Source organism: Poromitra crassiceps (assembly GCF_964638095.1).
Source record: "Poromitra crassiceps genome assembly, chromosome: 4".
Taxonomy (NCBI): Eukaryota; Metazoa; Chordata; class Actinopteri; order Beryciformes; family Melamphaidae; genus Poromitra; species Poromitra crassiceps.
In genome coordinates this window covers 30286711-30298954 of record NC_139626.1, presented here as the reverse complement: position 1 = coordinate 30298954, position 12244 = coordinate 30286711, and the positions used below count along the sequence as shown (strand labels likewise).

General features: G+C 45.5%; 1 pseudogene across 1 annotated transcript; it reads left to right on the top strand.

Annotated features, from left to right (window-relative positions):
* Positions 1 to 11048: 11048 nt before the first annotated feature.
* On the top strand, positions 11049 to 11672 carry LOC310776119 (high mobility group protein B1 pseudogene; annotated as a pseudogene). Its single transcript has one exon. The product of its transcript is annotated as a high mobility group protein B1 pseudogene (transcript).
* Positions 11673 to 12244: the final 572 nt, after the last annotated feature.

Genomic DNA, 12244 nt, shown 5'->3' with positions numbered 1-12244 from the left:
TAGAATTTAGCTGATAGCCCAGCCCAGGCAGACACGATCGGGGATTTAACCACCGCAGTAAACGTACATCTGAGCAGACGTCTTGTGTTCTGCTCTAGAACCCCCAAACCTGTAGTTTAGAGCCGCAGCACCATCTTTTGGTGAGTCAGCCCATGAGATATATGGGCGGTTTTACCCCACTCGCGCGCCAGCCATTTAACATTTTGTGGGCGTTCCCAGACATGAGGACTGTCTCTATAGGGTCCCATTGTCGTTTTCCCCCAGTGACATGGTTTGTTTACCAAAATGCTGCTGGGCTGATCCCTCATATACACACAGGAGGGGGGTATGCTGATGTACAAGATCTTTTAACTAGGTTTTTGATCGCCTTTACATTCCCTGCCCGTCTGTCATCTGCCATTTTCATGTTATTGTATCTGTGCAGACAGTTGTGTCACGATCCAGAATGGCAATCACATCATGACTGCCATGCTTTCCTGTCATCGCCTGTAGTGAAAGTTGATGTCTCGGACGGTGATATCTAAAAATAGTTGAGCGGGATGTATGTTTTGTATCCTATTGACTTGTTTGTGTTGTGTGCTGTAATGTTTTATTCATCAAACCATCATCTTCAAACCCAATTCCCAACACCTCCGCTGTTTATTTATGTATTTGTATTAGCTAAAATGGCAATGTCCCTTGGCGAACACACTGTTAGCTGTGTGTGTGTGTGTGTGTGTGTGTGTGTGTGTGTGTGTGTGTGTGTGTGTGTGTGTGTGTGTGTGTGTGTGTGTGTGTGTGTGTGTGTGTGTCGAGGTGCTTGTGTGTATGAGTGTTTGGGTTTTTGTATACCAATATTTTCAGACTGAAGTCTTAGCCTATTTGTAGCAAATTGGCCTTATCCAATATACTGTATGTATATTTGACCATTTTCCTGCCAAAATAATTCCATATATTTAGTATTCCCTGGGAAGTTTATTCTTGTTAGGGTGGAAAGACATCACAGGATAGCAAAACTGAAATAATTCATAGAGTTAGCAGCTCCGGCAAGGTGAATAAACTTTCTGGTAGGGGAAACGTGGGATAGATTACTTTAAATGAATATTTAATTTTCAAAAAAGTTAATTGAACATTTAAATTAACAAAGAAAATGTACAAAGAAAATAAGATTTCATTGCAGATTTTACAGAATGTTTTTGTCTAGCTGTGATCAGAGAGGAACCTCCATTATATTGGACCAGAACAATATCCGATATTCAATAAAAGGCTAAGATCGTCTAGCCCTAATGTGTATTTTTAGAAGCGTTTATTTGCACACGTACAAATGGTGTCTGACTGTGCCCTTGATCCAGTTCCATCCTCAGCGAGCATCATCGCCTCCCTGCAGCCCCGCCCCCTCCTCTCATCAGGACCAGGCCGAGGAAAGTGGGTCAGACAGACAGCGAAGAGGGACAGAGACCATGGAAACAGCACACAGCTGGCCTCAGTCCGCTGCTCTGAGACAGACACGCTCTCCTGCTCGGTGCATCAGGGAAATCATTTGTCTGGAAGAAGAACACTTGAGCTGCTCCATGAAGATCTGATGTTCCTGGGGACGAGAGGGGTGTGTGTTGCATGTTACGTTTCTGTAAACCAGATACATTGAATCTCAATGTTTGTGAACCAAAAATGTGTTGCAACACTGTATCAACATTTCAACGACTCAAACCACAGGAGAGTTTCCAGTTTAAATTGGAAAATGGCGGTTCATTTGAAATCGTCCCGCGTTTCCAATTTGAAAACGTGAAACAAATAAAGCAATTTGGGTTATGATTAGACAACTATACAACTTGGTTAAAGTTGGGATTATGGTTTGGGTTAGTGTTAAATAACAAAAACATGACATGTCACGGTTGAAATGTAATCTTTGAACACTTTACCTACCACCATGCTATTTCACTGTCGTTATCTCCGCTATACTGTAGGCTATAACGTTACACATACATGTATCTAAAAAGGTTGATATGCAACATATTTTTGGTTCATTTTTGCAGAATCGCCAACCTCTGAATTATCCTTGAATGATCAAAACCCTCTGTTGTCACATGAGTTGACAACATCAATCAGTTCATTCAAATAACACACAAGCTGCATTTGTGTATTGCATAATGCCAATATTTTGACATCACGTCAGCCTATATGCAACCTCTAGACGTGTGTTTCCATCACATATGTCCTGATTATATTTATAGTAGCGTGTCAGAACCAGTGCCAGAACCCAGTCTGCCAAGGACAGATGGCACTTTGTAAGCCCCAGCTTTTTAATCAAGAGGAGGGAAGAATAGAGAGGAAGGCGGCTGAGAGACTAGAAAGAGCAAAATATAGAGAATATATATTTGGTATGTAGGCTATGCAACCAAAGGAATCAGAACATTGTTGAGCAATGGGAAAAAATAGCTTCCCCCATAGTTTTGAGTCAGACATCTGAGGCTCAGTGGGTCATATTTACTGACAGATTCACCTCACAGTCTTTTTTAACCGCAGTCAAGCTGAGTTTCCGATTCCCTGTTTGGGCTTCCTGGCAAAGGTGGAGGAGAGAATATTTGCGGTCCTCTCTCAGTAGCTACCTGGTCCACTCTCAGTACCTGGTCCTCTCTCAGTACCTGGTCCTCTCTCAGTACCTGGTCCTCTCTCAGCGCGTGGTCCTCTCTCAGTACCTGGTCCTCTTTCAGCACCTGGTCCTCTCTCAGCGCCTGGTACCTGGTCCTCTCTCAGTACCTGGTCCTCTCTCAGTACCTGATCCTCTCTCAGTACCTGGTCCTCTTTCAGCACCTGGTCCTCTCTCAGCACGTGGTCCTCTCTCAGTACCTGGTCCTCTTTCAGCACTTGGTCCTCTCTCAGTACCTGGTCCTCTCTCAGTACCTGGTCCTCTCTCAATGACTGGTCCTCTCAGTACCTGGTCCTCTCAGTACCATGGTCCTCTCTCAGTACCTGGTCCTCTCTCAGTCCTCTCTCAGTACCTGGTCCTCTCTCAGTCCTCTCTCAGTACCTGGTCCTCTCTCAGTGCCTGGTCCTCTCAGTACCTGATCCTCTCAGTACCTGGTCCTCTCTCAGTACCTGGTCCTCTCTCAGTCCTCTCTCAGTACCTGGTCCTCTCTCAGGACCTGCCAATTAGATGTGACCCATCTTTAGCATCCTCCACATGGGGCATCTCTGACACTGGTGATGATGTAAGAGGCAAGCTTCAGTGGGTCATGTCTGTGAAGAATGAATGATTTGGACATTTTCACAGAGATGGCAGCGCAAAGGCAGGCACAATGATTGAAAAGTTGTTATACCATAGTTTTGAGCCCCTGTCAGTCAGAGGCTGTAATGGTCCTACCTGTCTATCAGGCAGTGTGGAGACCTGTCAGTCAGAGGCTGTAATGGTCCTACCTGTCTATCAGGCAGTGTGGAGACCTGTCAGTCAGAGGCTGTAATGGTCCTACCTGTCTATCAGGCAGTGTGGAGACCTGTCGGTCAGAGGCTGTAATGGTCCTACCTGTCTATCAGGCAGTGTGGAGACCTGTCAGTCAGAGGCTGTAATGGTCCTACCTGTCTATCAGGCAGTGTGGAGACCTGTCAGTCAGAGGCTGTAATGGTCCTACCTGTCTATCAGACAGTGTGGAGACCTGTCAGTCAGAGGCTGTAAAGGTCCTACCTGTCTATCAGACAGTGTGGAGACCTGTCAGTCAGAGGCTGTAATGGTCCTACCTGTCTATCAGGCAGTGTGGAGACCTGTCAGTCAGAGGCTGTAAAGGTCCTACCTGTCTATCAGGCAGTGTGGAGGCCTGTCAGTCAGAGGCTGTAATGGTACCTGTCTATCAGGCAGTGTGGAGACCTGTCAGTCAGAGGCTGTAATGGTCCTACCTGTCTATCAGACAGTGTGGAGACCTGTCAGTCAGAGGCTGTAATGGTCCTACCTGTCTATCAGACAGTGTGGAGACCTGTCAGTCAGAGGCTGTAATCATCCTACCTGTCTATCAGGCAGTGTGGAGAAAAAAGGCAGTGCTGCTGTGGGAGGATGAGAACATGAAGCAATCCAGTCTATCTAAACTTTTGCCGATCTAATCTCATCATGACATGCAGGGAAATATATGTTGGTAGCCGATGTGTTTAGAAGAGCATTCTCACTTTGTTCCTACAGTCTTGCTAAAGTGTAGCGTTATATTTTACTACTTACTATATTTAAACTGCTGTAAGATTTGTTTGGGGAGCATATGAGAGACAGGCGGGGATGAAAGTGGCTGCACAGAGAGAGAGAGGTGGGGGGGAGCTCAGAGTGCTTTGGTCACTGCTCATTTGACGCTTGTTCCTGATTGGCCGGTTCCGATGTCAACTACGAGGCAGGTCCTTGATTGGCCCGTCCGCGTTGTGGATTCTGAAGTAGCCCAGACAGTCTTGCAGAACGAAACACAACTGTGAGTTCACATGACCGGATCCGGATGGCTTAGCAGGCTACCTGCCACGTACTTCCAGAAGTATCCTTGAAGGTCCACTATCTCCACTCTCTCTTCAATCACTCTGGGCAGAACCAAGTAACAGGACTAATAGACTGCTGACAGACAGGTGTGGAGGGAAAGTCCAAGGACATTCAAGATTCAAGATTTTTATTGTCACTCCATGGTACAAGTATCACGTGTGAAATTCTTGTGCTGTGGACTCCGTTTACGACATAGTACAAATATAGCAAGGCATATGAGTGCAAAAACAACAAGCAATAGGGCAATAGGCAATAAGCAATAGCAATAAGTAACAATAGCAATAGGGCAGTATAGTGATAAGACAAGTCCGAGACAGTGGCCTATTCACTGCACCTAGGTGTACATGTCATGTGCATACATTAGACGCGCCCAAACATTTCAAATTCAACGTATTTGTCACACAGGTGCAAATAGCATGTACCTTATCATACAGGTGCAAATAGTGTGCACCTTATTAGACATACAATTAAACATTAGACATCCGTAATGGCAGCAGCTGCAGTGCGGTACGGCACGGCTACTACGCTATTTGTGCATGTTAAGGAGTCTCGTGGCCTGCGGGAAGAAGCTGTTCCTCAAGCGATTTGTGCGTGCTTTTGGAACCCTGTATCTCCTCCCTGAGGGTAGCAGGGAGAACAGGCTGTTGTGGGGATGGTTTGTGTCTTTGATGATCTTCAGGGACCTCCTGAGGCACCGCTGGTTATACAGTTCATGCAGTTCTGGCAACTCACATCCTGTTACGTGCTGGGCCACGCGCCTCACCCTCCGTAGCGCCCTGCGGTCCATGGTGGTACAGTTCCCGTACCAGGTGGTGAAGCAGCCAGTCAGCAGGCTTTCAATGGTGCCTCTGTAGAAGTCCCTGAGGATTTCTTTCCTTAGCCCAAATTTCTTCAGGCGCTTGAGTCCGTGTATTCGCTGTTGGGCCTTTTTGACAACAGTGGCGGTGTGACCGGCCCAGGTCAGGTCCTGGTGGATGTTGACTCCCAGGTACTTGAAGCTGTCCACCGTTTCCACCACTGTGCCGTTGATGGCGATTGGGGGGTGTGCGACATCGGGTGGATGGCTAGGATGGCAGAACTGGGGAGTTGAAAAAGTGGTTAACCAGGAAACAGACTGAAATGGTGACTGCGGCGACCCATCAGGACTCCTGTCATCGGATCGGCTTGGGCTTACAATCGATTCCTCTCTGCGGAGTCTGCTTACCGCCCTGAGCCGTGAGAGAGTCTGCTTACCGCCCTGAGCCATGAGAGAGTCTGCTTACCGCCCTGAGCCGTGAGAGAGTCTGCTTACCGCCCTGAGCCATGAGAGAGTCTGCTTACCGCCCTGAGCCGTGAGAGAGTCTGCTTACCGCCCTGAGCCATGAGAGAGTCTGCTTACGGCCCTGAGCCGTGAGAGACTCTGCTTACCGCCCTGAGCCATGAGAGAGTCTGAAGGAATAACATTACCTTCAAGTATTCATGTAAAAGATCCTGGGTGGTTTTGGAGGCTGAATTGGGACACGCTCCTTTTGCAATCAATATTTTTTACATGAACATTATCCCACGGACCTGGTATAAGAGATGCATAAAGAGAGATGCATAAATCTGTAAAGGAAAAGGCACATTGGATGGCGCCTACAGTACAGACTTTTCAAAATGTCTTTAAAGAGGAGGAATTGTGTCAAAGCATTGCATGTGTTGATGGTGAGGGATCCAACAGGATTTTTCCATAACAAAATTGTGACGCACATAAAAGCTGGAAGAGAGTATGTCCTCTCTCTCTCTCTCTCTCTCTCTCTCTCTCCCCCTCGTGGCCTGTGTGTGTGTGTGTGTGTGTGTGTGTGTGTGTGTGTGTGTGTGTGTGTGTGTCTGTCTATGCCTGAGTAGTCTCTTAAAACAGACTGTCTCATCTACATCCGGAGAATGCAGCTAAACAGTCTGTACGTTACACCCCCAGAACATGCACAAGGAAGTTGGGAAAAAAACCTTCAGACTGGGAGGAAGTTCGATGGAATCCGACCAATCACGACACGTTCGAGTTCTGCGAATGCGGCATATTGGATTCTGATTGGGCTAATGAGCGGAAGACCCGCCTTTCTGCTTCCCATTCCGGTTGGTGCATGCTTCTCCCCCACGTATTACAGACGGTATGGCGGAAGCATTTGAAAATTGCGGAAGCCAACTCGTCTGTTTTAAGAGACTAATGCCTGAGTGTTTCTATCCACGTGTGGGAGAGCACCACATTTGCATCTGTGTTTCTCTACAAATCCTCTATTTAGGCATGCAGAATGTACTCCAGTCCAACGATAGCTATTCATCACAATGTACTTCCAAGTGACATGGAATAAGCTCCTCAACTGTCAAAGCATCTCAGGGCGAAAACAAAGATGACTGGGGGCGGGGGAAGGGGGGGGGGGTGGGGGGCAATGTGACTCAGCATGGAGGAAGAGCTGCTAAATGAAAGGAGACATTTTGATGTGATAGATCTGCCAAGTACACCTGCAGCTTGCCTTCAGCCCTGAGTGAAAATACAAAAGACTCCCCTTGTGGCCAACAAAGGTGTCTTCATTGGGTCCCCCCCCCCCCCCCCATGCCCCTCATTAATGAGGAAGTCAAAAATAGCTTGCTCATACCGCATGGAGAGACGAAAGGGTGAAAAACAATCATGTACTTTGGAGAAGGAAGCCTTTACAGGCTAATTGTTGTAGCTCCTCATACATACAGTAGTGTAGCCTTTGTCCCTTTGTCTATAGCCTTTGTGCCAACAAGAAGAAAGAAACAGCCTCCTGTGGGTTCATGATTGAAAACGTTTTGTTGAAAAAATCGCATGTCATGGAGGCTCAGTATATATTATATCATTAGGGCAGTGATTCCCAACCTGTGGCAAGAGTACCTGGCTGCAGCCATATATATATATATATATATATATATATATGAAGAGTTCATTTGCAAAAACAGGTATCTCCGTTTGGATTTTTTATCATTTAATTTTATATATTGATGTATTTATACTGTAATTTATTAATTTTTGGGAAATTTTTATTATCAATCATAACTAAAACATTAATCTGATAATTTTCACATAAATCACCTCAATAATGTTTTCTATGTGCACTCCAGGGAGTATCAAACAGACTGCATGTAAACTATAGTCCCCAACACTGATTCTGTAGGAGAGAACTGACCTACAGGCCCGTATCTAGCTATGAGGACAGGGAGCTCCGGACTTTCCCTAATATTTCAGAGAAAAAAATAAAAAAAGCTCCATGGAAAAGACTGCAGAAGCCAAAGTACACTCACACAGAAAAGGTAATTCATGTTATTAGTATACACATATTACTGTTACAATTACACTTTGAATGATCATTATAACTTATGTTTGTTCTATTTAATTTCAGTGGGCCAACAGATGATGACTGACTGACTGACTGCAGAAGCCTAAGTACACTCACACACTCTCACATCCTTCTCATCCCTTCCGATTATTGTTTTTGGTCAATGACAATAAATACATGTTCTTGCCAGCCACAGGTCCCTCTGTATGTTTTTTTTTTATTATCGATGATGACTTTGTGTGTTGTGTACGGCTTGGGTTGTGTACCTGTGTTTGTAGGTGTCATTTTGATATGAATTTGGCTAAAACAGTTTGTGTTTGTTAGTTACAATTATGTTGACAGGAGAGCTGAGCAGGTGGTAACATGAAAGAGAATACTGAATAATGACATCACAACAGTATAATCCTAATGTTGATTTAGAATGATATATTCCTCTAAATATGGCTAAAAAAGGTTAAAATAAAACTTTTTTATTTATTTAAAATGATATATTACTCTAAATATGGCTAAAAAAGGGGGAACCCTGGATACGGGAGGCAGCCGATCTCAGGACCGGGGGAAGTGCATTCCATAGTCTATTAAGACAAGGCAATCGATTTGTTTTGAGCCACTAGAGCAGTGGTGCCCAATTTGGGCTCTGTTTGTTTTGGCCCGCCACGGATTAAAAAAATAATAATAATAATAATAATCCAGAATGCAACTCTGGCAAGTTATCAGATATCTGCACTGATTGCAAAGGGTGGACACGCTTTTTCATGTGGTGACTTTGTGAGTGTCTGAATGTGGCTGCGGATATACTGTGTTCACTCCTATGCATCCCTGCAAATTGTCATGGCAAATTGTTTACAAAAGATGGACAATAAAGCTGATTTTCAAAGTACCTTAAGGATTTTTCAAGTTGTGAATTAAGTCAAATTTCTCTCTGGATTACAAAGGTGGAATACAACTGTTTTTAACTGGGGTGTTTACTGATTATATGTTTAAGCTCCCCACAAATGCAGATGTTTTTTTAAATATATATAACCAATTGCAAATTATTACAATTACCAAACAGATAAAAAGTAGATTATTATATTGAAATGTTATTTTAGATTTAGAATGTTAATTTTCTATAAAACACTACATTTTAATGTAATTCCACAACGTTTATTTTTGGCCCTCGGCCCTCCACCCAGATTGAGTTTTGGCCCTTCATGGGAAAGAATTTGGGCACCCCTGCACTAGAGTGTCGTGGAGAGCAGGATCTCTGAGTAGAGTACAAACCAGCTCAGCGGCCTTGTGGTCTGAGTGTCCGCCCTGAGACTGGGAGGTCGTGAGTTCGATCCCCGGCCGAGTCATACCAAAGACTATAAAAATGGGACCCGTTGCCTCCCTGCTTGGCACTCAGCATCAAAGGGTTGGAATTGGGGGGTTAAATCACCATGTGATCCCCGAGCGCGGCGCACGCTGCTGCTCACCGCTCCCCCAGGGGATGGGTCAAATGCGGAGAACAAATTTCACACATTGTGGGACTTTACCTTTACCTTTACTTCATATTGCTATTGCTGCTGTGTGACATGCAGAGTGTGATGCATTAGCTTACATCATTTCCCATTCCAACTCGGGGAAACCATTAAAAATTAATGAGCCCTCAAAAATGGTTGCTCTCCAGCCTTTAAATTCCCCTTTTAATGATTATAAAGCATTCAGGCAGAAAGATTGCTGGGACTTAACGCGGCTGAAATGAGCAGGTATAAAAGCACCTTCCTTCCTGGAAGAGGAGACAGGAAAGGTGAGGATGAGCAGAGACAGCCTGAAGGGACGGATGGTGACACAAAGTTATTGTCGCTCATTCTCTGACCTTGTTGCACCGGCCTGACAAATGTCTTTCCATTTGTGTGAAGTATCATTATTAGGATTATTCCGATTCCGATTCACTTTTATGTTGTTGAGCTGGCTGTGCTCGGCGGATATTGGGGGCGGGGGAGCATTTCAAAAGAGTTTATGGCCGGGGTGGGAGGGGTCGGCCATGTTTTTCCGAGACCGCTTCAGCGTCCTTGCAGTGTGTAGGTCCTGAAGGGATGGCAGGTTGCATCCGATCACCTTCTCAGCACAGCGGATGATACGCTGCACTCTACAGATGTCCTTGAGAGTATAGCAGCAGCGTACCAGTCGGTGATTGAGGTGGTGAGGATGGACTCAACGATGGAGGTGTAGAAGTGCACCATCGTTGCCTTTGGCACTTTGAATTTCTTCCGCTGCCACAGGAAGTGCATCCTCTGTTGTGCCTTCTCGGTGAGAGCTCTGATGTTCAGCTCCCATTTCAGGTCCTGGCTGATTATGGACCCCAAGAAGCGGCAGGACTCCACAGTGTTAACTGTGGAGTCACCCAGGGTGATGGGGCGGGTACGGGGCTGTGTTCCTCCTGTAGTTCACAACCATCTCCACTGTCTTATGACAGTTGAGCTCCATGTTGTTTTGACTGCACTAAGTCACCAGATGGTCAATCTCCCGCCTGTACGCAGACTCGTCTCCATCAGAGATGAGCCCTATAAGGGTGGTGTCATCAGGGAACTTCAGGAGCTTGACGGACTGGTGACTGGAGGTGCAGCTGTTGGTGTACACAGGGAGAAGTATGGAGAGAGGACGCTGCCCCGGGCGCCTCTGGTGCTGATGGTCCGGGAGTCAGTGACGTGCTTCTCCAGCCTTACGTGCTGCTTCCTGTCAGTCAGGATTCAGGAAGAAGTCTGTGGTCCATCTGCAGATGCAGTCATGCACACCCAGCTGGGAGAGCTTCTCATGCAGCAGGGCCGTGATGATCGTATCAAAGGCAGGATCATATTTCATTGTATGCAGAAGCAGTGTCTCCTACCCCCTAACCTGTTTCCACAGGGCTTTCTCCTCTAGAGCAAAGGAGAGCTGCTCGCTGGCGTGGAGAAATAAGGCTTGTACTTTGTGTGAATGGACCAACTGCGACTTGCCCGCACCACAAATCCGCGTTAAGCCATTACACCGCGTGCGTCCTCCTGTGTGAACCATCTCACTACTGAGATGTTCCGCGGCGCACAAGCTCAACTGCACATGGTCAGAACAGCTTGCTCGAGTGACACTGATGACATCACAATTGCTCAAGTGACAACACTGATGACATCACTGATGACATCACTAATGACATCACAATTGCTTGAGTGACATCACTGATAACATCAACATCCCTCACTGATATCTCAAGTTGCACCCGTTCTACTTACAGCCTATGCTGGGAAGGTTTTAAGATGGTGAAAGATGCCAAGCCAAGGGGCAAAATGTCCTCATATGCCTGCTTTGTGCAAAGATGCCGGGAGGAGGATAAGAAGAAACATCCTGAATCAAGTGTCATCTTTTTAGAGTTCTCCAAGAAATGCGCTGAGAGATGGAGGACAATGTCACCTAAGGAGAAAGGCAAGTTTGAGAATATGGCGAAACAAGACAAGGTCCGCTATGAGAGGGAAATGAAGACTTACATTCCCCCCAAGGGCCAGAAGAAGAAGCGATTCAAGGACCCCAATGCCCCCAAGAGACCCCTGAATGCATTCTTGATATTCTGCGCAGACTTCCGCCCCAAAGTAAAGAATGAGCATCCTGGACTCTCGATTGGAGAAACGGCAAAGAAGTTGGGAGAGATTTGGAAGAGCTCAGCTGCAGAAGATAAGCAGCCATATGAGAACAGGGCTGCCAAGTTGAAGGAGAAATATGACAAGGATATGTTTGCTTACCGTACAAAGGGGACAAAAGTGAAGACACCAATCACAGCTGCAGCAGATGATGATGACGAAGTAGATGAAGAGGAGGGAGATGACGACGATGATGATGACGATGATGATGACGATGACGACGATGACGACGATGAAGATGAGTAGATTGTGTATGGATGGGACCCAGGGTGGGAATTACAGGAGTGATGCCCTGAGATGCCCAAGGCCACCTTGGCAGTGGCCTGCTACCAGCCTGCTACTGTCAGTTGCTTTAAAAGCATCAGTGGTGTCAGTTTAATGTAGCCTGCCCTATGCAAAGGATGTGTCATTGGCTGATTTTAACACATTTCAGAAAAATCGCCCTTCACAATGTCAATAGAGCAATGGCCTTTGTGCCCTGGCATGTGGCCAAAGGAAATTGCGATGCCGAAGGCCAGATGGCCTTGCTGCTAAAATGACGAAATTCCCAACCTGATGAGACCTGAAGTTTTGTTTATCTGCCTATATATATATAGGCAGATAAACACTAGTTTAAAAATGAGCCCGCCACAGCCTCAGAAAGACAGTAATATCAGTTGAGATGTCTATATATATATATATATATATATATATATATATATATATATATATATATATCAGTCGAGATTTCTTTATATATATATATATAATATATATATAATATCAGTCGAGATTTCTTTATATATATATATAAAGACATTTCTTTATATATATATATA